The following is a 25,878-nucleotide window of genomic DNA, read 5'->3' on the forward strand; positions in this document are numbered from 1 at the left end:
TCATTATGCAGATTAGTTTATTTGAACTATCAGGCATTCTGTGTCTATCCATGTTTACAGCAGGTAGGCCTATACCACCATTACTCATGATACATTTTCGCATACCTCAGTGATATAACATATTTATATTATGATTCTTGTTTCATAAACTTCAAATTTTCACTCTAATTGAGCAGGGTGGGCGTTCGACACTCATTACAGAGGTGTTCCTCCAATAATCAAAGCCATTGATCCTGGCATCTAAGGGTCATACAAGGCCATTGATTAGGCTAAACCAGAGGGATCCCATAATAACCTGGACTCTGAACTCTTGTTGTTTGTCACTGATTTGCCCAGCACACTATTCTGTACTTTCCTATTTTCTTTGTCAACTTCAATGATTTTTATTTGTTAATAAAGCTGCATATACAAACCATATAGGCACAGATTTGTTATTGTTATCTAATCCACTGAAAATAATGACATGAATGGGTGCCACTGGCGTACCACTAATACTATAAATATATATATATTAGTTGTCTTTTTGAACGTCGGGCCCCCTCCCCAATATGAACACGTCATAAACCATGGCAAAATGTTTAGATTTACAGGAAATTAGCTTTAAAACAGCAACATTTTCTCTCAGCCTCATGGCAAAATGTATAGATTAGCAGGAAATTAGCTATACATCTCAATATTTTCTCTCTGCCCCATGGCAAAATGTGTATAATTGTAGGCAGTTAGCTGTTTTCCGCAAAAACAACAAATTACAAAAACCTTGCGGGGGGCCTTGCGAAACTGTTTGATATGCCACTGATGGGTGTAAGCAGGATTGCATACATATTATGATTTGTTATCAATTCTCACACAATACAAGATCAGTGCCCAAGCACATAACATTCAAGTAATAAATCGAAATACAACCTTCGGTAATGAAATATCTCTCAATGCTGAAATGAGAAAGCTGTCGGGCCAAATGAGTTACGTTCTCTGGCATAGACAAAATTGTGTTTGCGTGCATAGTGTGTCACATTAGATTAGCATAATGCGCTACCTGCTGCACTACAGAACACACCAGTCCTGATAGACCTGTCTGCTTTTGAAGTGGACCAAAGCCCCAAAGTAGGATGTTGGGATTCAACAGACAGCCCCAATTCATCATGAAAGATTTGGCAGTTCACAGACGCCAATTATTGCACCTGACATGTTATAAATGGGTCCCTGCTCCACTAGATCACACAACAGGGATTGAGTCTGACATGTTAAAAGGGCCTCCTCCATTATACATCACACAGTAGTTGAGTTTATGTCAACCTTTTTGGAGATGGGTTGATGAAAAATGACCACTTGCTGACAGACAAAAGTATCTCAATTGATTTGGATTTCAGTTTACATCAGTTTACATCTGATTTGCTCCCCATAATTTATTGTGACTGCTCAAGAGTGATGTATTGGTAGCTATTTGTTGCATCTTTTTGTTTCAGAACCAGGACTAGACTAGGGAAAGACTGTTGGAACCACCCTGAAGCCACACACTCATGATGAGAGCAGCCGCGGATTCCTCCCCACCCAATAGAGACGAAGGTCATGAGAGCGCACCTCAGCAGTGGGAGGTTGATCCCCAACCGTTGCCATCAACTGTTGTCGATGATACTCCGCTTTTAAATCCTCCATCTTTATCCCGATGTATGACTCTTCTTCCAGATGCTTTGTACAGACGACGACAGAATCCGAGAGGAGTGTGGTATGATAACACTGTGTACAGCGACGCCGACCATCACGACCAACAAATCGTTTCGATGAATACATATGAGGACCACAACGGTATATATCAGACTCAAGTAGAAGAAATCCCTAGGAATTCAGATGTCGAGGCGCACGATTTCGAAAGTCAGTGGGATCATTCTGAGTTCGATCACAGAAACTTCACTCAGAAAACGTAAGTGCGAAACTTGGGAGATAAATCACCATCATAATAGTACCAGGACATTATGTCCTATTAGCAAGAGTGTCCCTTATACTTCAGGTTGAGTTAGTGGAGAAGTCACTTTGATTTTTGTTCGACATTTGATATCAAATCAAAGGAACAAGCTTGCCTTTTATAATGTGCAAAATGTCAATATTTACAGCTGCGAGATGTAATTTTTTGGACGACCCAACGAAATTCACATAGACATTTTTGTTATAGATCTGTCATTCTCATTGAAAGTCTAAGAAGGGGTATATGTGTTCTATGTGCGCTTTTTCAATGCTTCCGGTTGTTACATTTTTGTGTCTTTTGCTTTCAGTTTTGTATGCCAGCTTCAAACAGCTGAAAATATATTTTTAGTTATGGAAAGACATTTCACAGCGGTTTAGATGGTACAATGATTCTCTACACTATACTTGCTTATTTTGTCACATAATCTGAAATTAAGCAAACCATTCCAATTTTAGCAACCAGGAAATGGTGAAGCGATTTCAATCTTAAATTGAAAAATTTTCTTGGTTGTTTTACATGGCAGGCTACACCGCCTTCTTGAAATTATGAATATTAATAAATGGCACAATCTGGGATATGTCATGCTGTTCAATTGTCTTATAATGTAATATATTATAGACATATATTCCTGAATAATAACATATACATTTATGATGAGGAGTGACCATTTTAGTATGTAAATTCTGGTGGGGCAAACCATTTTTTTTTTAAATGCATGCCAGCAAAGCCACTACACAACACAACACTGAACAATACATTAATTGCACTATAACGGTGACAAACGGTGCCACAAACTGTTAGGGCTTACATAAAGCTGTCCCAACAGCAGAGCGTTCTTTTCAGCACCATGGAGTGAATCTTTATCATTGCTACACCTGGCTATCAGCGGAGCCTTGTCTGTCAGGAGGAGTCGGCCACAATTCACCCAACTTATTGTGGGAAGCTTGTGAAGTCTACCCGAAACGTTTGACCCAAGTCAAACAATTTCAAGGCAATGCTACCAAATATTAATTGAGTGTATGTAAACTTCTGACCCACTGGGAATGCGATGAAAGAAATATAAGCTCAAATAAATCATTCTCTCTACAATTATTCTGACATTTCACATTCTAAAAATAAAGTGTTGATCCTAACTGGCCTAAAACAGGGAATTATTTACGCGGATTAAATGTCAGGAATTGTGAAATCCTGAGTTTAAATGTATTTGGCTAAGGTGTATGTAAACTTCCGACTTCAACTGTGTATTTATTTCTTGGAGCCCCACCTACCGTGAATGACTGTCAGCACTGCTCATGAGTCTAGTACAACTATCTTCCTACACCTGTCTTACCTTTATATAATCCAAATTATGAGTAGGCCTGTTTATGATATATTATTTATAACGCTCCCATTTCGAGCATTTGCAAACAAACATAATATAGCCAAATATGTGTAAAACTATTGTATCCTGTTAATCACATGGACTGTCAGGCCTTGCATTCATAGCAATTTATGAATTTGGGGCCATTTATGAATTGGGGCTATGAATGGTGGTAACATATCCCCGGGCCCATCCTTCCGCTTCATTTTACAAGTAGCTGGGCCGCTGTCATTGAACTGAACAGATTGTACAGCTTTCTGAGTGTAGGTTACTTAAAGAACTCCATGAGGCTGCATTTATTTAACTGGGCATATGAACTCTATATAGAGAGGACTGGATTGAGACAGAAGTCCCCATCAGGACTTCAGGATATGTTTTGCTTAGCTAGTACTGTACAGCAAACGTTTGCCTTTCAATCAAAGTCATCAGAATTCAACAGATGCCGATCACACCTCTCTCCATAGAGACCAACACCTGTCATCCAGTTGCTCAATAAAAAAAAACTCAGATCAAGGATGTTGTGTATTATAAACTGAGTGGTTCAAGCACTGAATGCTGATTGGCTGACAGCAGTGGTATATCAGACCGTATACAGCAGGTACGACAAAACATTTATTTTTACTACTAATTACGTTGGTAACCGGTGTATAATAGTAATAAGGCACCTCAGGGATGGTGGTATGTGTCCAGGCACGTTGTGTAGTGCATAAGAACAGCTCTTAGCCGGGGTTTATTGGCCATATACCACATCTCCTCGAGTCTCATTGCTTAATTAAGGGGTGGCAGGGTAGCCTAGTGGTTAGAGTGTTGGACTAGTAACCGGAAGGCAGTTAACCCACTGGCCCTAGGCCGTCATTAAAAATAAGAATTTGTTCTTAACTGACTTGCCTAGTAAAATAAAGGTTAAAAATTATACATGCTGAAATTCCATAATCATGCCATTGTAGAAAACAAAAAGTATCCAAGCACTCCTTGACTATCATTTTGGAAACAACATTCTGCTCTGAATGTTGTGTTTTTTTCTACTCACTTTTCTCTTCAAATCCTGTGATCTTCCTTCTGGTCTGAATAGTTTTTTTTGTCACCGTCTTTCTCCATTCAGATTTGAGACCATGCATCATAGAAAAACTACTGTGCGAGAGAAGGGACGCCAGCCTACATGTTCAGTGAGTGGGGCACCAGTCTCACTTCAGAGGAGGAGCGCTTCCTAGACTGCTGAGTATGGGAACGTCCCAGTGTTGATGCTGGAAGAGTCCAAGACCCTTAACGTCAACTGTGTGGACTACATGGGCCAGAATGCACTGCAGTTGGCCGTGGGTAATGAGCACTTGGAAGTGACAGAACTACTGCTGAAGAAGGAGGGTCTGGCTCGTGTGGGCGATGGCCTCCTCTTGGCCATCAGTAAGGGCTATGTGCGTATCGTAGAGGCTATCTTGGCCCACCCTGCATTCGGAGGTGGGCTTCGCCTCACTTTAAGCCCCCTGGAGCAGGAGCTACGAGATGATGACTTTTATGCCTACGACGAAGACGGCACACGTTTCTCCCATGACGTGTCCCCGGTCATCCTGGCTGCACACTGCCAGGAGTACGAGATAGTGCACACTCTGTTGATGAAGGGAGCCCGTATCGAGAAGCCCCATGACTACTTCTGTAAGTGTAGCGAGTGTCATGACAAGCAGTGCCGTGACTCGTTCAGCCACTCCCGCTCCAGGATGAATGCTTATAAAGGGCTAGCCAGCGCTGCCTACCTGTCCCTGTCTAGTGAGGACCCTGTATTCACCGCTCTGGAGCTCAGCAACGAGCTGGCTCGCCTCGCCAACATCGAGACTGAGTTCAAGGTGAGAAACACAAAGACCAAGCTTGAGGATTAGAAGAAGGGGGTTCACAGTTAAATCATATTTTAATCTGTGTAATGTATTGGCTTGCTTTCTCTCTCATATGCTCTCCACCCTCTCACTAATTTAACAATATGGGCTCAAAGCTTTGTGCAGATATTTCTGAAAGAGCTGATTTCAGTCTTTTGATCACACAGACATGATTAATTGGGCAGATATCAAATCAGGTAATACACGTCCGTGCACTACACTCAATTATTATTGGAGTGATGACACACTTATATTATTGGAACCGCTTTGAGAAAATTAAGATTGGGAACACACTCAAATGAGTCATTGACCTTGTGACATGTTTAGAAATTATTGCAATATCTGAGTGTACTGTATGTCAGGCTTTGCAACATATTACCCACCCTCAACATACAACGTATTCATGTAGCTTTTTCAAGATAAGTCTAATCAGGGATTTTCATATCCAGCCTGTTGACTCCTGGTATTGCTGGAGCTGTTCATAAAAAAATACTCCACAGGTCTGTCTAATCTATTTTATCCTGATTACTGACCTCTCCAAATATTGTGTTGGGGTTTAATGGGAATGAATATAGACACACACAAATACAGTATCTCCTCATACATTTTAATAATTTATCAGACACTTTTATCCAGAGTGACTTAGAGCTGTGAGTGCATATGTTTGAATCCATTTTTTATTTTTGTACTGGTCCCCTGTGGGATTTGAACCCACAACCCTGGTGTTGCATGCCCCAAGCTCTACCAACTGAGCCACACAGAACACGTAGATGCAGGCCAACACACACACAGTTCATGCTCATTATAAAGAACCACTATGTGTGACAAACACAAACATTGGCATGCAAACTCGTACTGGAGAAATGGTTGATCTGTGGTGTTCCAGGTTTCTATTAGAATATTTTACATGCAGACCAAAAAGTGAGACACTGACACATAATGGCAATCCATCAAAAGTTGTGACCCCTGGAGTTTGCATCATTTTCAATCATTCTTACATACAGTAATTCTCTCTCTCTCTTCTCTCTGTGTAGAATAACTACAGGAAGCTATCCATGCAGTGTAAGGAATTTGTGGTGGGAGTGCTTGACTTATGCAGAGACACGGAGGAGGTGGAGGCCATTTTGAATGGGGATGTGGACCAAGCTCTGCCCGGCGATCACAGTCGACCCTGCCTCAGTCGGGTCAAACTGGCCATTAAGTACGAGGTCAAGAAGGTTAGCTGATTCACTCAAGCTGAATCAAACATATTTTTTTCAAACGGCCATTTTAAATGTTAATCTCTCTCTGGTGTTTGCGTGTCTGTAATTGTCTTTAACAACACTCAGTAGTCTTCATTTGAAAAGCAATCAATCTCAAGGGCACAATGAGAAACACACTTTTGAGTACATTTTCCCATTCTACCCATCCCCTATAAAGTTTTTTTTTTTTTTTTTTTATGAAATCGGGCCTAAATGAAATAGGTGTTTTACAGCTGTTTAACAACCATCAATGTAGGAATTCTACAACGCAATAATATGCAAGGTATGACAAAACAGACTACCTCTGCCTCTGGTTATCAATGTTGTAGTATGTCAAAGTTATTTTCCATTATGTCTCTAGTTTGTGGCCCATCCTAACTGCCAGCAGCAGCTCCTGACCCTGTGGTATGAGAACCTAGCTGGACTTAGGCAGCAGTCTGCTGGGGTGAAATGCTGGATAGTCCTGGGAGTGGCTATTGGCCTTCCTTTCCTCTCAATCGCATACTGGATAGTGCCCTGCAGTAAGGTACATACACAATCCCCTTTCTATTGTCTTCTCAGAATCACTCATTAACACATGATCCAGGCTGCATCACATCCAGCCGTGATTGGGAGTCCCACAGGGCGACGCACAATTGTCCCAGCGTCGTCCGGGTTTGGCCGTCATTGTAAAATAAGAATTTGTTCTTAACTGACTTGCCTAGTTAAATAAAGGTTAAATAAAAACAAAAAAAATAATAATATAAAAAATATATATGTTTTACCTCTACCTACATGTACATATTAACTCAATTACCTAGACTAACCTGTGCCCCCGCACATTGACTCTGTACCCGTACCCCCTGTATATCCACTCGCTACAGTTATTTTACTGCTGCTCTTTAATTATATCATTTTTCTATTTTTTTATTAACACTTATTTTTCTTAACTGCATTGTTGGTTAGGGGCTTGTAAATTAAGCATTTCACTGTAAGGTCTACAGCTTTTGTATTCGGTGCATCTGACAATTAAAATTTGATTTGATTTTGGTATATATCATGAGTTTGAGGGTTGCTGTTTATGTGGTTGATTTCCTCTGTATCAGTTCGGTCAGATTCTCCGTAGCCCCGTCATGAAGTTTGTGGCCCATGCTGTTGCATTCACCATCTTTTTTGGACTGCTGGTAATCAATGCCTCGGACCGCTTCGAGGGAGTAAAGAACCTTTCCAATGAGACTATAGCAGACCACCCTCTTCAGGTGTTCAGGGTCAAAACCAGTCAATTCTCCTGGACTGAGATGCTCATCATGAATTGGATGATTGGTTAAATTACTCAGATTTACAAACAGCTGCTTTTCTGGGGAGAGACATTATTATCCAGTCTATTCATATGTCCTTGTTCATATCTCTTTACCATGGTATAATCTGAATGAAATCTGAATGTACTGAAATAATTTCACTCGTATGCTCCAAACAGATGGCTTTTGCACTGAAAATCACTCTTCTCTTTGTTAGGGATGATCTGGTCGGAGTGTAAGGAGATCTGGGATGATGTGCCAAGGGAGTACATCATGCACCTGTGGAACGTACTAGACTTTGGCATGCTGTCCATCTTCGTGGCATCCTTCACGGCTCGGCTCATGGCCTTCCTGAGGGCCTCTGAGGCCCAGTTATATGTGGACATGCATGTTCCCAACATAGACCTGAGCAACGCCTCACTGCCTCCAAATGTAGCATATTACACTCATGGTCAGTGCAAGTGATACGTTATTATTAAAAGATGATTATAATAAATAATAGCATAGGTCCAACTCTGTCTACAGGCTAACAAGGTGTGTATGTAGCATTACAGTAACCTTTGTGTCATAAAACGAACAAGTGCTGCCTCCGTTTCTCTCTCGCTCTCTCAGCAAGGAACAGGTGGTTACCCTCCGACCCTCAGCTCATCTCCGAAGGTTTGTACTCCATTGCAGTGGTGCTCAGTTTCTCCCGCATTGCCTACATCTTGCCGGCCAAAGAGAGCTTTGGCCCACTTCAAATCTCCCTCGGCCGGATGGCCAAGGACATCGTCAAGTTCATGGTCATTTTCTTAATGGTCTTCCTGGCTTTCATGATTGGCATGTTCAATCTATATTCTTATTACCTTGGTGCCAAGTACAACCCTGCCTTCACCACGTAAGTACCCTCCTGCCTATTCTTGTAAATGAAATGCTTTAAGTAGAGATGTATTCATTTATTATTATTATTAATTTGTGTTATTTGTTCATGTCTGTGTCCACACGTATACCGCTCGTGTGTATGCGTGAGTGTGTGCGTTGTTTGATTATTTATGTGTATGTGTTCACAGAGTGGAGGAGAGCTTTAAGACTATTTTGGTCCATCTTCGGCTTGTCTGAAGTTATCTCTGTGGTCTTGAAGTTCATAGAGAACATTGGTTATGTTCTCTTTGGCTTCTACAATGTAACCATGGTAACCGTACTGCTCAACATGCTGATTGCAATGATCAATCACTCCTATCAGGAGATTGAGGTGAGACTAGGAAGCAATAGGCCTAAACACCACTAGGGAATTCACAGGAAATCAAATGTCAATAATCACTGTTTTGAGTTCAAAGGGGAATAATGTCCATTTAGAGTATGTGTGAGTATTATACTGTTATGTTCATGTTGTATTCATGTACCATTTTGAGTGTAATGTTGCGAGCAATTTCGGTAAAATTATCAGACCATACTAGATGACTTAAAATAAATGAGTCATTGCCTCTTTCCTATCACTCTCCAATTATGCTCTCACTGGTGGTCTCTCAATCTCAATAGGAGGATGCTGATGTGGAGTGGAAGTTTGCCCGTGCTAAACTCTGGCTGTCCTACTTTGACGAGGGGCATACTCTTCCCCCACCATTTAACCTGGTTCCCAGCCCCAAGTCCTTCTATTACCTAGTCCTGCGCACAAGGGCTTGTCTGGTGAGGCTGTGCAAGGCCACAGCCTGTCTCCAAGACAACCAGCGGGAGACGGCCATGACCAATTTGCGATTTAAGGTCAGAAGTCGGCTTTGAGGGAGTGGCTATAGCCAGTTTGGAAATCTGCCTCATTAGATGTTGTCAGTCTTTAATGGATTTTTTAATAGGTGTGTGGTTTCTGTTCTGTTTCAGAACAATCAGTAAAGACCTCAAACAAGGACACCAGGGCAGGATGACTTCACCATTAAACATCCTACTCGATACCAGGTACTTCCTCCATACCAGTCAATTTGATTAATTAGCAAGATCAGACGATACTCAGAAGTGCTACATTTTGAACCGTTGTCTCTTAAGATTCTCTCTTTTCTTGACAGAAACTGATGAAGAGGCTCATTAAGCGATATGTGTTAAAGGCTCAGGTTGACAGTGAAAATGACATTTACATTTACATTACATTACATTTAAGTCATTTAGCAGACGCTCTTATCCAGAGCGACTTACAAATTGGTGCATTCACCTTATGACATCCAGTGGAGCAGCCACTTTACAATAGTGCATCTAAATATTTTAAGGGGGGTGAGAAGGATTACTTTATCCTATCCTAGGTATTCCTTAAAGAGGTGGGGTTTCAGGTGTCTCCGGAAGGTGGTGATTGACTCCGCTGTCCTGGCGTCGTGAGGGAGTTTGTTCCACCATTGGGGGGCCAAAGGTCTCCGGAAATGGTCTGGAGAAGAGAGGAGGGGATAGGGTCAAGCGGGCAGGTTGTTGGGCGGCCGGCCGTCACAAGACGCAATATTTCATCTGGAGAGAGAGGGGAGAAAGAGGTCAGAGCACAGGGTAGGGCAGTGTGAGCAGAACCAGCGGTGTCGTTTGACTTAGCAAACGAGGATCGGATGTCGTCGACCTTCTTTTCAAAATGGTTGACGAAGTCATCTGCAGAGAGGGAGGAGGGGGAGGGGGAGGAGGATTCAGGAGGGAGGAGAAGGTGGCAAAGAGCTTCCTAGGGTTAGAGGCAGATGCTTGGAATTTAGAGTGGTAGAAAGTGGCTTTAGCAGCAGCGACAGAAGAGGAAAATGTAGAGAGGAGGGAGTGAAAGGATGCCAGGTCTGCAGGGAGGCGAGTTTTCCTCCATTTCCGCTCGGCTGCCCGGAGCCCTGTTCTGTGAGCTCGCAATGAGTCGTCGAACCACGGAGCAGGAGGGGAGGACCGAGCCGGCCTGGAGGATAGGGGACATAGAGAGTCAAAGGATGCAGAAAGGGAGGAGAGGAGGGTTGAGGAGGCAGAATCAGGAGATAGGTTGGAGAAGGTTTGAGCAGAGGGAAGAGATGATAGGATGGAAGAGGAGAGAGTAGCGGGGGAGAGAGAGCGAAGGTTGGGACGGCGCGATACCATCCGAGTAGGGGCAGTGTGGGAAGTGTTGGATGAGAGCGAGAGGGAAAAGGATACAAGGTAGTGGTCGGAGACTTGGAGGGGAGTTGCAATGAGGTTAGTGGAAGAACAGCATCTAGTAAAGATGAGGTCGAGCGTATTGCCTGCCTTGTGAGTAGGGGGGAAGGTGAGAGGGAGAGGTCAAGAGGAGAGGAGTGGAAAGAAGGAGGCAGAGAGGAATGAGTCAAAGGTAGGCGTGGGGAGGTTAAAGTCGCCCCAGAACTGTGAGAGGTGAGCCGTCCTCAGGAAAGGAGCTTATTAAGGCATCAAGCTCATTGATGAACTCTCCGAGGGAACCTGGAGGGCGATAAATGATAAGGATGTTAAGCTTGAAAGGGATGGTAACTGTGACAGCATGGAATTCAAAGGAGGCGATAGACAGATGGGTAAGGGGAGAAAGAGAGAATGACCACTTGGGAGAGATGAGGATCCCAGTGCCACCACCCCGCTGACCAGAAGCTCTCGGGGTGTGCGAGAACACGTGGGCGGACGAAGAGAGAGCAGTAGGAGTAGCAGTGTTATCTGTGGTGATCCATGTTTCCGTCAGTGCCAAGAAGTCGAGGGACTGGAGGGAGGCATAGGCTGAGATGAACTCTGCCTTGTTGGCCGCAGATCGGCAGTTCCAGAGGCTACCGGAGACCTGGAACTCCACGTGGGTCGTGCGCGCTGGGACCACCAGATTAGGGTGGCGCGGCCACGCGGTGTGGGAGCGTTTGTATGGTCTGTGCAGAGAGGAGAGAACAGGGATAGACAGACACATAGTTGACAGGCTACAGAAGAGGCTACGCTAATGCAAAGGAGATTGGAATGACAAGTGGACTACACGTCTCGAATGTTCAGAAAGTTGAGCTTACGTAGCAAGAATCTTATTGACTAAATGATTAAAAATGATACAGTACTGCTGAAGTAGGCTAGCTGGCAGTGGCTGCGTTGTTGACTTTGTAGGCTAGCTGGCAGTGGCTGCGTTGTTGATTCGGGGGCTAGCTGGCTAGCTAGCAGTGTTGATTACGTTACGTTGCGTTAAAAGAACGACAATAGCTGGCTAGGTAACCTAGAAAATCGCTCTAGACTACACAATTATCTTTGATACAGAGACGGCTATGTAGCTAGCTACGATCAAACAAATCAAACCGTTGTACTGTAATGAAATGAAATGAAAATGTGATACTACCTGTGGAGCGAGGCGGAATGCGACCGGGTTGTTGAGTTCTATTCGGTAGACGTTGGCTAGCTGTTGGCTAGCTAGCAGTGTCTCCTACGTTAAGGACGACAAATAGCTGGCTAGCTAACCTCGGTAAATTAAGATAATCACTCTAAAACTACACACTCTAAACTACACAATTATCTTGGATACGAAGACAGCAAAGACAACTATGTAGCAAGCTAACACTACACTAATCAAGTCGTTCAGTTGAGGGTAATAGTTTCTACAGTGCTGCTATTCTTATTGACTAAAATGATTAAAAATGATACAGTACTGCTGAAGTAGGCTAGCTGGCAGTGGCTGCGTTGTTGACTTTGTAGGCTAGCTGGCAGTGGCTGCGTTGTTGATTCAGGGGCTAGCTGGCTAGCTAGCAGTGTTGATTACGTTACGTTGCGTTAAAAGAACGACAATAGCTGGCTAGGTAACCTAGAAAATCGCTCTAGACTACACAATTATCTTTGATACAGAGACGGCTATGTAGCTAGCTATGTAGACGGTGGGCGTTAGCTAGCTGGCTAGCTGCTGGGCAGATAGCAGTGTAGACTGCGTTAGGACGACGAAATCAACAAAGGTGATTTATGATTCATATCCATATGTAAGATCAGAAAGCTGTTACGCCCTCTTAACGGAAGACTGATCATTCTTACAACTGCAAGACTGTGACATGGAGCTGTAGTGGATTGAGTGATTAATAACCTGCCGTGCATCCCTTGCAGGGGAGCTGAAGGAGATCAAGCAAGACATCTCCAGCCTGAGATATGAGCTTCTGGAAGAGAAGTCTCAGGCCACAGAGGAACTAGCTGACTTGATCCAACAGCTTGGTGACAAGCTTAGCAAGAACGCCAAGAAACCTTGATGGAAGTTGAGGGGTGTCCTCTGTATAAGAGCTTTGTATAAAACCTTCAAACTTACGTTTGTCAAAAGAGAGTTCAGGGTCCAGAGTAACGCGGAGGTTCTTCACAGTTTTAATTGAGATGACTGTAAAACCATCAAGATTAATGGTCAGATTTAACAGAAGATCTCTGTGTTTCTTGGGTCCTAAAACAAGCATCTCTGTTTTGTCCGAGTTTAAAAGTAGAAAATATGCTGCCATCCACTTCCTTATGTCGGAAACACAGGCTTCCAGGGAGGGCAATTTTGGGGCTTCACATATTTCATCGAAATGTACAGCTGGGTGTCATCTGCATAGCAGTAAAAGTTAACATTATGTTTCCGAATGACATCACCAAGAGGTAAAATAAAACAGAGCCCTGATGAACACCGAAATTTACAGTTGATTTGTCAGAGGACAAACCATTCAGAGACAAACTGATATCTTTCCGACAGACAAGATCTAAACGAGGCCAGAACTTGTCCGTGTAGACCAATTTGGGTTTCCAATCTCTCCAAAACAATGTGGTGATTGATGGTATCAAAAGCACCGCTAAGGTCTAGGAGCACGAGGACAGATGCATAAGTGTCACGTTCTGACCTTAGTTCCTTTGTTTTGTCTTTGTTTTAGTATGGTCAGGGCGTGAGTTGGGGTGGGCAGTCTGTTTGTTTTTCTATGTTGGTTTTTGTGTTCGGCCTAGTATGGTTCTCAATCAGAGGCAGGTGTCGTTAGTTGTCTCTGATTGAGAATCATACTTAGGTAGCCTTTTTCCACCTGGGTTTCGTGGGTGTTTATTTCCTGTTTAGTGTTTTGTCATTCACCTTACGGGACTGTACGTTTGTTGTTTATTGTTTTTGTTCAGTGTTCATTTTGTCTCATTAAATTATGGACACTTACCATGCTGCGTTTTGGTCCTCCAATCCTTCTCGCTACTCCTCCTCAGAAGAGGAGGACGAGATCCCTTACAGAAACACCCACCACAAAAGGACCAAGCAGCGTGGTAACGGGCAGCAGTGGCAGCGATACTTGGAGAACTGGACTTGGGAGGAGATTCCGGACGGCAAGGGACCATGGGCACAGGCTGGAGAATATCGCCGCCCCAAGGCTGAGCTGGAGGCAGCGAAAGCGTAGAGGCGGCGCAATGAGGAGGCAGTACGGCAGAGCGGCTGGAAGCCCGAGAGGCAGCCCCACAAATTGCTTGGGGGGCGGCACATGGGGAGTGTTGCGAAGTCAGGTAGGAGACCTGCGCCAAACTTCCCATGCTTACCGGAGAGAGAGAGAGGGACCGGGCAGGCACCGTGTTTATGCCGTGAGGCGCACGGTGTCCCCGATGTATGTGCATAGCCCGGTGCGGTACATCCCAGTGCCTCGTATCGGCCGGGCTAGAGTGGGCATCGAGCCAGGTGCCATGAAGCCGACTCTACGCATCTGGTCTCCAGTGCGTCTCCTTGGGCTGGTGTACATGGCACCAGCCTTACGCATGGTGTCCCTGGTTCGCCAGCACAGCCCAGTGTGGGCTATTCCACCTCGCGGCACTGGCATGACTACGGGGAGCATTCAACCAGGTAAGGTTGGGCAGGCTCGGTGCTCAAGAGCTCCAGTGCGCCTTCACGGTCCGGTCTATCCGGTGTCTCCCGTCTGTCCCGAGCCCCGCCAGAGTCTCCCGTCTGTCCCGAGCCGCCAGAGTCTCCCGTCTGTCCCGAGCCGCCAGAGTCTCCCGTCTGTCCCGAGCCGCCAGAGTCTCCCGTCTGTCCCGAGCCGCCAGAGTCTCCCGTCTGTCCCGAGCCGCCAGAGTCTCCCGTCTGTCCCGAGCCGCCAGAGTCTCCCGTCTGTCCCGAGCCGCCAGAGTCTCCCGTCTGTCCCGAGCCGCCAGAGTCTCCCGTCTGTCCCGAGCCGCCAGTCAGCCAGGAGCTGCCAGAGCCGTCAGTCAGCCAGGAGCTGCCAGAGCCGTCAGTCAGCCAGGAGCTGCCAGAGCCGCCTGTCACGCCGGCAATGCCGGAATCGCCCTTCACTCCGGAGCTGCCGGAGTCTCCCGCCTGTCCGACGCTGCCGGAGTCTCCCGTCCATTCGGGACCCATGGCGAGGGTCCGAGGTCAGCGGCGAGGTTTTGTCCGAGTTCAAAAGTAGAAAATATGCCGCCATCCACTTCCTTATGTCGGAAACACAGGCTTCCAGGGAGGGCAATTTTGGGGCTTCACCATATTTCATCGAAATGTACAGCTGGGTGTCATCTGTATTGCAGTAAAAGTTAACATTATGTTTCCGAATGACATCACCAAGAGGTAAAATAAAACAGAGTCCTGATGAACACCGAAATTTACAGTTGATTTGTCAGAGGACAAACCATTCAGAGACAAACCATTCAGAGACAAACTGATATCTTTCCGACAGACAAGATCTAAACCAGGCCAGAACTTGTCCGTGTAGACCAATTTGGGTTACCAATCTCTCCAAAAGAATGTGGTGATTGATGGTATCAAAAGCACCGCTAAGGTCTAGGAGCACGAGGACAGATGCAGAGTGTCACGTTCTGACCTTAGTTCCTTTGTTTTGTCTTTGTTTTAGTATGGTCAGGGCGTGAGTTGGGGTGGGCAGTCTGTTTGTTTTTCTATGTTGGTTTTTGTGTTCGGCCTAGTATGGTTCTCAATCAGAGGCAGGTGTCGTTAGTTGTCTTTGATTGAGAATCATACTTAGGTAGCCTTTTACCACCTGGGTTTCGTGGGTGTTTATTTCCTGTTTAGTGTTTTGTCATTCACCTTACGGGACTGTTCGTTTGTTGTTTTTGTTCAGTGTTCATTTTGCCTCATTAAATTATGGACACTTACCACGCTGCGTTTTGGTCCTCCGATCCTTCTCGCTACTCCTCCTCAGAAGAGGAGGACGAGATCCCTTACACAGAGCCTCAGTCTGACGCTATTAAAAGGCAATTTACCACCTTCACAAGTGCAGTCTCAGTGCTATGATGGGGTCTAAAACCAGACTGAAGCGTTTGGTATACATTATTTGTCTTCAGGAAGGCAGTGAGTTGTTGCACAACAGCTTTTTCAAAAATGTTTAAGAGGAATGGGAGATTCGATATAGGCTGATAGTTTTTTTTTACATTTTCTGGGTCAAAGTTTGGCTTTTTCAAGAGAGGCTTTATTACTGCCACTTTTAGTGAGTTTGGTACACATCCGGTGGATAGAGAGCCGTTTATTATGTTCAACACAGGAGGGCCAAGCACAGGAAGCAGCTCTTTCAGTAGTTTAGTTGGAATAGGGTCCAGTATGCAGCTTAAAGGTTCAGAGGCCCCGATTATGTTCATCAATGTGTCAAGAGATATAGTATTAAAAACCGTGAGTGTCTCCCTTGCTCATAGGTCCTGGCAGGGTTGTGCAGACTCAGGACAACTGAGCTTTGGAGGAATATGCAGATTTAAAGAGGAGTGTGTAATTTGCTTTCTAATGATCATTATCTTTTCCTCAAAGAAGTTCATGAATTTATCACTGCTGAAGTGAAAGCCATCCTCTCTTGGGGAATGCTGCTTTTTAGTTAGCTTTGCAACAGTATCAAAAATACATTTTGGATTGTTCTTATTTTCCTCAATTGAGTTGGAAAAATAGGATGATCGAGCAGCAGTGAGGGCTCTTCGATAATGCATGGTACGGTCTTTCCAAGCTAGTCGGAAGAATTCCAGTTTGGTGTACCGCCATTTCCGTTCAAATTTTCTGGAAGCTTGCTTCAGAGCTTTGGTATTTTCTGTATACCATGGAGCTAGTTTCTTAATACAAATATGTTTTGTTTTTAGGGGTACGACTGCATCGAATGCATTGCACAAGAATAAATTGAGTTCCTCAGTTAGGTGGTTCACTGATTTTTGTACTCTGACGTACTTGGGTAGGTAGAGGGAGTCTGGAAGGGCGTCTAGGAATCTTTGGGTTGTCAGATCATTTATATCACGGCTTTTGATGATCCTTGGTTGGGGTCTGAGCAGATTATTTGTTGCGATTGCAAATGTAATAAAATGGTGGTCCGATAGTCCAGGATTATGAGGAAAAACATTAAGATCCACAATATTTATTCCACGGGACAAAACTAGGTCCAGAGTATGACTGTGGCAGTCAGTAGGTCCGGAGACATGTTGGACAAAACCCACTGAGTCGATGATGGCTCCGAAAGCCTTTTGGAGTGCGTCTGTGGACTTTTCCATGTGAATATTAAAGTCACCGAAAATTAGAATATGTGCGGGGGATATGGTCACTAGTGTAACCAGGAGGAGAGGCCTCATTTAACGCAGTAAATTCATCAGGCTTAAGCCATGTTTCAGTCAGGCCAATCTCATCAAGATTATGATCAGTGATTAGTTCATTGACTATAACTGCCTTGGAAGTGAGGGATCTAACATTAAGTAGCCCTATTTTGAGATGTGAGGTATCACAATCTCTTTCAATAATGGCAGGAATGGAGGTCTTTATTCTAGTGAGATTGCTAAGGCGAACTCCACCATGTTTAGTTTTGCCCAACCTAGGTCGAGGCACAGACACGGTCTCAATGGGGATAGCTGAGCTGACTACATTGACTGTGCTAGTGGCAGACTCCACTAAGCTGGCAGGCTGGCTAACAGCCTGCTGCCTGGCCTGCACCCTATCTCACTGTGGAGCTAGGGGAGTTAGTGCCCCATCTATATTCGTAGATAAGATGAGAGAAACCCTCCAGCTAGGATGGAGTCCATCACTCTTCAACAGCCCAGGCTTGGTCCTGTTTGTGAGGGAGTCCCAGAAAGAGGGCCAATTATCTACAAATTCTATCTTTTGGGAGGGGCAGGAAACTGTTTTCAACCAGCGTTTGAGTTGTGAGACTCTGCTGTAGAGCTCATCACTCCCCCTAACTGGGAGGGGGCCATAGACAGTTACTCGATGCCAAAACATATTTCTAGCTGATTTACACGCTGAAGCTATGTTGCGCTTGGTGACCTCTGACTGTTTCATTCTAACATCGTTGGTGCCGACGTGGATAACAATATCCCTATACTCTCTACACTCGCCATTTTTATCTTTAGCCAGCACCATCTTGATATTAGCCATAATGTCGGTAGCCCTGCCCCCTGGTAAACAGTGTATGATCGCTGGATGATTCGTTTTAAGTCTAATACTGCGGGTAATGGAGTCGCCAATGACATGGGGTTTTCAATTTGTCAGAGCTAATGGTGGGAGGCTTCGGCGCCTCAGACCCCGTAACGGGAGTAGAGACCAGAGAAGTCTCGGCCTCTGACTCCGACTTGCTGCTTAACCTCTATGGAATCGTTCAGGACGCTAGCATCCCACCTCGCCAACAGCCAGTGAAATTGCAGGGCGCCAAATTCAAAACAACAGAAAACTCATAATTAAAATTCCTCAACCATACAAGTATTTTACACCATTTTAAAGATATACTTCTCGTTAATACAACTACAGTGTCCGATTATGTTAGGTCAGCAACTAGTCACAGAAAGCATTCAGCCATTTTGGTGTGGGGGTTGTGCTTTGGCAAAGTGGGTGGGGTTATATCCTTCCTGTTTGGCCCTGTCCTGGGGTGTCCTCGGATGGGGCCACAGTGTCTCCTGACCCCTTCTGTCTCAGCCTCCAGTATTTATGCTGCAGTAGCTTATGTGTCGGGGGGGGCTAGGGTCAGTTTGTTATATCTGGAGTACTTCTCCTGTCCTATTCAGTGTCCTGTGTGAATTTAAGTGTGCTCTCTCTAATTCTCTCTTTCTCTCTTTCTTTCGGAGGACCTGAGCCCTAGGACCATGCCTCAGGACTCCCTGACATGATGACTCCTTGCTGTCCCCAGTCCACCTGGACGTGCTGCTGCTCCAGTTTCAACTGTTCTGCCTTATTATTATTGGACCATGCTGGTCATTTATGAACATTTGAACATCTTGGCCATGTTCTGTTATAATCTCCACCCGGCACAGCCAGAAGAGGACTGGCCACCCCACATAGCCTGGTTCCTCTCTAGGTTTCTTCCTAGGTTTTGGCCTTTCTAGGGAGTTTTTCCTACCCACCGTGCTTCTACACCTGCATTGCTTGCTGTTTGGGGTTTTAGGCTGGGTTTCTATACAGCACTTTGAGATATCAGCTGATGTACGAAGGGCTATATAAATAAATTTGATTTGATTTGATTTTCCAACCAAAGAGAGGTGTCACTCAAAGCAAAAATATAGATCAAATAATTCACTAACCTTTGACTATCTTCATCAGATGACACTCCCAGGACTCAATGTTACACAATACATGTATGTTTTGTTCGATCAAGTTCATATTTATATACAAAAACCTTTACATTGGCGCCATGTTCAGAAATGCCTCCAAAACATCCGGAGAAATTGCAGAGAGCCACATCAAATAACATAAATACTCATCATAAACTTTGATGAAAGATACATGTTTTACATAGAATTAAAGATAAACTTGTTCTTAATGCAACCGCTGTGTCAGATTTTGAAAAAGCTTTACGGCAAAAACACAATATTCAATAATCTGAGAACAGCGTTCAGCCACAAAAGCAAGCCATACAGTTACCCGCCAAATTGTGGAGTCAACAAAAGTCATAAATAGCATTATAAATCTTCACTTACCTTTGCTGATGTTCATCGGAATGCACTCCCAGGACTCCCACAATACATTTTTGTTTTGTTCAATTACGTCCATATTTATGTCCAAATACCTCCGTTCTGTTAGCGCGTGACAGCGCAGTAAACAACTGATTGGCCTCAGCCTAGTCCACTTGTTGAAACAGCTCTTATTCGACACCCTTCCATAATAGAAGACTCAAACAACTTTCTAAAGACTGTTGACATCTACTGGAAGCCTTGGGAAGTGCAATCTGGCCCCATAGACACAGCATATTGGATAGGCAATCACTTAAATTAAACTACAAACCTCAGATTTCCCACTTCCTGGTTAGATTTGTCTCAGGTTTTTGCCTGCCAAATGAGTTCTGTTATACTCACAGACACCATTCAAACAGTTTTAGAAACTTCAGAGTGTTTTCTATCCAATACTACTATTAGTATGCATATATTAGCATCTGGGACAGAGCAGGGCAGCTTGGTTGGGTTGTGTATTGGAGGACGCATGACTTTCAGCCTTCGTCTCTCCCGAGCCCGTACGGGAGTTGTAGCGATGAGACAAGATAGTAGCTACTAACAATTGGATACCATGAAATTGGGGAGAAAAAGGGGTAAAAATTGAAAAAATAAATAAATAAAATAAGCAAGGTTGGGTAGGTTACTTTAAAAATGTAATCCGTTACTAGTTACCTGTCCAAAATTGAAATCAGTAACAACATTTTTGGATTACCCAAACTCAGTAACGTAATCTAATTACATTCCATTACTTTTAGATTACTTTCCCCTTAAGAGACATTAGAAGAAGACAAACATGTATGTTACCAATTGAACGACATCTATTGCAGGATAAATCAATGTTAAAGTTTACATAGCGGGCCATATATGGATGTTACATTTTACTTTATGGGTTGGTTATGTAGGCTTCTTCTAACCCATCGCTTTCTACAACATATCATATGATTAAATTATATCTGTACATTAAATTCAGAATTCCAGTCATTCCAACAAATGTTATACCCTTTGATTTTCAAGAATTGAACTTGGAAGTATAAATATGGAAGTATAGATTAGCCTAATTGTTTTACCTGAGCATAACCCAAAAACTAAGGACTTATTAACCAGCCCTACTCTGTTGTTTATGAGTTTGTTGTCATGGAGGACTGATTGAGCTCATTGATTCGAGTTGAAAAATAAATAAGCTTGTTTTTTTCAGAGTTCCCAGTTGTCTTGAACTCACTGAAGTTTTGAGCTTTCACAGTTCCGAGTTTCCAGATATTTGAACGTGGCAGAAGTCATGCTGGATTGACAGCATGGCCAATGTTGAATGTTTATCCTTTTCAGCTTGGAAAAGAGAGCGTTAAACGCAGATTTAAATCACACACCTACTCCACTGAATAGCAGGCTAGTGATTGATTTGCAATGAATGCTTACAGTTAGCCACTGATTCCTTACAAACCACTCATTGTTGAATTTGATTTCCAACTTGTTGTGTAATGTTTATTTCCAATGGCCGATGAGCACCGTTTGGTTTTATCTATAATTTCTCTTCATATGACAAGGGTTGAAAAGGATTTGCCAGTAGATTGTCGACTTGATTCATGATGACTGCTTGACTAGCTAAGTTTTGAAAGTATGATTATGTTGACATGATCAGTCCAATCAAAGCTACAGTAGATATAACGTGATTCAACAATTTTATCTGTGGCCAATGACCTTGAGCCTTCTTGGATGGGCACTTCTAATGTAACACTATGGCAGCACCCAAGGGGCTTGAATTTTCAAGCACTGCCCGTAGGTTTTGCGTTGACATAGTGTCCCCATGAGTGACAGAACACTGAGCCAATCACGGCGCAACTAGAGAACATTACCAACCCCTACGCTCTGTATTTTCCACTGGCTGCCCCACCACCACAGAAAGAACTGAGATAGGCTGAAACACCTGTATTTTGCAGCTGCCTTACTCAAGAAAGCAAAATAGAGACCATGTTTGTATGCAGCTTTATTAAGTCAGTGATTTTATTTGTATGAAAACTGATACAGTGGGGCAAAAAAAGTATTTAGTCAGCCACCAATTGTGCAAGTTCTCCCACTTAAAGATGAGAGCCCTGTAATTTATCATAGGTATACTTCAACTATGACAGCCAAAATGAGAAAAAAAATCCAGAAAATCACATTCTAGGATTTTTTATGAATTTATTTGCAGATTATGGTGGAAAATAAATATTTGGTCAATAACAAAAGTTTATCTCAATACTTTGTTATATACCCTTTGTTGGCAATGACCGAGGTCAAACGTTTTCTGTAAGTCTTCACAAGGTTTTCACACACTGTTGCTGGTATTTTGGCCCATTCCTCCATGCAGATCTCAAGAGCAGTGATGTTTTGGGGCTGTTGCTGGGCAACACAGACTTTCAACTCCCTCCAAAGATATTCTATGGGGTTGAGATCTGGAGACTGGCTAGGCTACTCCAGGACCTTGAAATGCTTCTTACGAAGCCACTCCTTCGTTGCCCGGGCGGTGTGTTTGGGATCATTGTCATGCTGAAAGACCCAGCCACGTTTCATCTTCAATGCCCTTGCTGATGGTAGGCTTTGTTACTTTGGTCCCAGCTCTCTGCAGGTCGTTCACTAGGTCCCCCTGTGTGGTTCTGAGATTTTTGCTCACCGTTCTTGTGATAATTTTGACCCCACGGTGTGAGTTCTTGCGTGGAGCCCCAGATCGAGGGAGATTATCAGTGGTCTTGTATGTCTTCCATTTCCTAATAATTGCTCCCACATTTGATTTCTTCAAACCAAGCTGCTTACCTATTGCAGATTCAGTCTTCCCAGCCTGGTGCAGGTCAACAATTTGGTTTCTGGTGTCCTTTGACAGCTCTTTGGTATTGGCCATAGTGGAGTTTGGAGTGTGACTGTTTGAGGTTGTGGACAGGTGTCTTTTATACTGATAACAAGTTCAAACAGGTGCCATTAATACAGGTAACGAGTGGAGGACAGAGGAGCCTCTTAAAGAAGAAGTTACAGGTCTGTGAGAGCCAGAAATCTTGCTTGTTTGTAGGTGACCAAATACTTATTTTCCACCATAATTTGCAAATAATTTCATTAAAAATCCTACAATGTGATTTTCTGGATTTTTTCTTCTCATTTTGTCTGTCATAGTTGAAGTGTACCTATGATGAAAATTACAGGCCTCACATCTTTTTAAGTGGGATAACTTGCACAATTGGTGGCTGACTAAATAATTTTTTGCCCTACTGCATGTGACTGTATTAGTGCAGAAATAACACGCAAAACAGGCAACAACAAAAAAATATAATAACATACAGTATGAGTCAAAAGTTTGGACACACCTACCCATGCCTGGGTTTTTCTTAATTTGTACTATTTTCTACATTTTAGAATAATAGTGAAGACATCAAAACTGTCAAATAACATACATGGAATCAAGTAGTAACCAAAAAAGTGTTAAACAAGTCAAAATATATTTTATATTCTTCAAAGTAGCCACCCGTTGCCTTGATGACAGCTTTGCACACTCTTAGCATTCTCTCAACCAGCTTCATGAGGTAGTCACCTGGAATGCATTTCAAATAACAGGCGTGCCTTGTTCAAAGTTCATTTGTGGAATTTCTTTCCATCTTTATGTGTTTGAGCCAATCAGTTTTGTTGTGACAAGGTAGGGCTGGCATACAGACGATAGCGCTATTTGGTAAAATACCAAGTTCATATTATGGCAAGAACAGCTCAAATTAGCAAAGAGAAATAGCAGTCATTACTTTAAGACAAGAAGGTCAGTCAATGCGGAAAATTTATTTGACAGTTTCTTCAAGTGCAGTCCCAAAAACCATCAAGCGCTATGATGAAACTGGCTGTCATGAGGACTGCCACAGGAAAGGAAGACCCAGAGTTACCTCTGCTGCAGAGGATAAGTTCATTAGAGTTACCAGACTCAGAAATTGCAGGCCAAATAAATGCTTCACAGAGTTAGTAACAGACACATCTCAACATCAACTGTTCAGAGGAGGCTGTTTAAATCAGCCCTTCATGGTCAAATTGCTGCAAAGAAACAACTATTAAAGGACACCAATAAGAAGAAGATACTTGTTTGGGCCAAGAAACACGAGCAATGGACATTAGACCGGTGGAAATCTGTCCTTTGGTCTGATGAGTTCAAATGTGTGGTTCCCACCGTGAAGCATAGAGGAGGAGGTGTGATGGTGCTTTTCTGGTGACACTGTCAGTGATTTATTTAGAATTCAAGGCACACTTAACCAGCATGGCAACCACAGCATTCTGCAGCAATACGCCATCCCATCTGGTTTGCGCTTAGTGGGACTAACATTTGTTTTTCAACAGGACAATGACCCAACACACCTCCAGGCTGTGTAAGGGCTATTTGACCAAGAAGGAGAGTGATGGAGTGCTGCATCAGATGACCTGGCCTCCACAATTGTAACGCTCGAAGAGAGATGGGTGTGGAGTCAGGCGCAGAAAGCAGAGGATTCGGGAAAACGCTTTATTCTCCGTACAGTAACAGCGCACAAACAGGTGACGCCCGAAACACAGGCGTAAAACACTCCAACAATGTACTAACTGGTACATACACTGTACAGCGGCAATCCCAACAAAAAACAGGAACACTCCTTGACAAAACTGCAAATAAGCCTACACAAACACAGGCAGGCTAATTGAACTTAAATAATCCCAACCCAAAAAACCCCAACAAGGAACAGGTGAAACCAATTAGACTAAACAAAACGAAAAGGGGAAAAAGGGATCTGTAGCAGTTAGTAGACCGGCAAAGGCGACCGCCACCCGAACGGAAAGGGGAGCCACCTTCGGTGATATTCATGACAACAATCCCCTGACCTCAATCCAATTGAGATGGTTTGGGATGAGTTGGACCGCAGAGTGAAGGAAAAGCAGCCAACAAGTGCTCAGCATATATGGGAACTCCTTCATGACTGTTGGAAAAGCATTCCAGGTGAAGCTGGTTGAGAGAATACCAAGAGTGTGCAAAGCTGTCATCACGGCAAAGGGTGGCTACTTGGAATAATCTAAAATATAAAATATATTTAGATTTGTTTAATACTTTTTTGGTATTACATGATTCCATGTGTTATTTCATAGTTTTGATGTCTTCACTATTATTCTAGAATGTAGAAAATAGTACAAATAAAGAAAAACCCTTGAATGATTAGGTGTGCCAAAACTTTTGACTGGTGCTGTATATATAAATTGTTTTATTAAATGTTTTGCTGAATAGGTGGGGCTCAAAACAGGTGGGGCTCTGCCGCACCTGCCCTGAATGACTGGTCGCCACTGACGACAGTCTGGGAAAAAAAAGCTAATATGAAATACACATTAACCTTGACTAGCCAGTCTACTGTAAGGTCGTAAGTATCTAATGGAAACCTGTACTTCCTCTAGATAGTCACGTTTGATCGTCTTCTCGGCGATGGATCGCAATTGTCTTATTAAAGGGGAAGCGTCCTATTATTCTCAAAATGACATTCTTCGGAAACAAAACTGAACGCAACTAATATAATTTCTCAAAACATAGATGAATGGCTAAATTACATTAAACAGCTAATACATATCATAATAACCAAATATAGCCTATTAATAACTGCATATAGAGAGAAAGCATGCCAAAGTAGAGCTTGACAGCTTGTAGTCCTAAAAAACGGAAATGAGTTACCTCTGGTTCGTTCAGCCATTCCTATAGGGAAAATGTATGAGGAAATAATAGGTTTTGGCATTAACGCCGAAAGACAAGCTTAGGAGATCTTATACGTTTTATTCTATGAGATAATATCAGTCAGCAAATATTACCTTTAAGAATTGCAAATCTCAGTGGTAGCTGTTGAAAGGAGGATGGCTCATAATAATGGCTGGAAAGGCGCAAATCGAATGGCATCAAACAAATAGAAACCATTTGTTTGATACCCATTCCACTAATTCAACTCCCTTTCCAGCCATGACCACGAGCCTGTCCTCCCCAATTAAGGTGCCCCCAACCTCCTGTGGTAAAGCCTTTAGTGTTTTATTTGATTACATAAATGCTTCAAAATTCACATAAGTGACATTAGCTGATGAAGATGATCTCATAGATCAAAACGTATCAGACCTCATAAGGTTGTGTTTACCACAGACCTTATTTTTCAGCTATTATCCAAAAACCATACAAAAACTCCATTAATTTCCACATAGGCCTTGGCCAACAAGCATTGGTGGATTTCGTGTCTACAAAAAAACGCCATTACTATTGCTCTCTATAGGCCCTTCATGATCCCAATGCATTTAAACACTGCACCATGTCAAGTCCAGTAGAAATTGTGTTTGGGACAGTAAGAGAAACAGTTAACATTGGACCCTGTCATAGCCTATGAATAGAATCCAGAGTGTTACCTGACCAGGTCAA

General features: G+C 43.3%; 1 pseudogene; it reads left to right on the top strand.

Annotated features, from left to right (window-relative positions):
- The first annotated feature begins 1,517 nt into the window (after window positions 1–1,517).
- On the top strand, window positions 1,518–14,136 carry LOC115104799 (short transient receptor potential channel 7-like; annotated as a pseudogene).
- The last annotated feature ends 11,742 nt before the right edge of the window (window positions 14,137–25,878 follow it).

The sequence above is a fragment of the Oncorhynchus nerka genome, linkage group LG22, assembly GCF_034236695.1.
Source record: "Oncorhynchus nerka isolate Pitt River linkage group LG22, Oner_Uvic_2.0, whole genome shotgun sequence".
NCBI lineage: Eukaryota > Metazoa > Chordata > Actinopteri > Salmoniformes > Salmonidae > Oncorhynchus > Oncorhynchus nerka.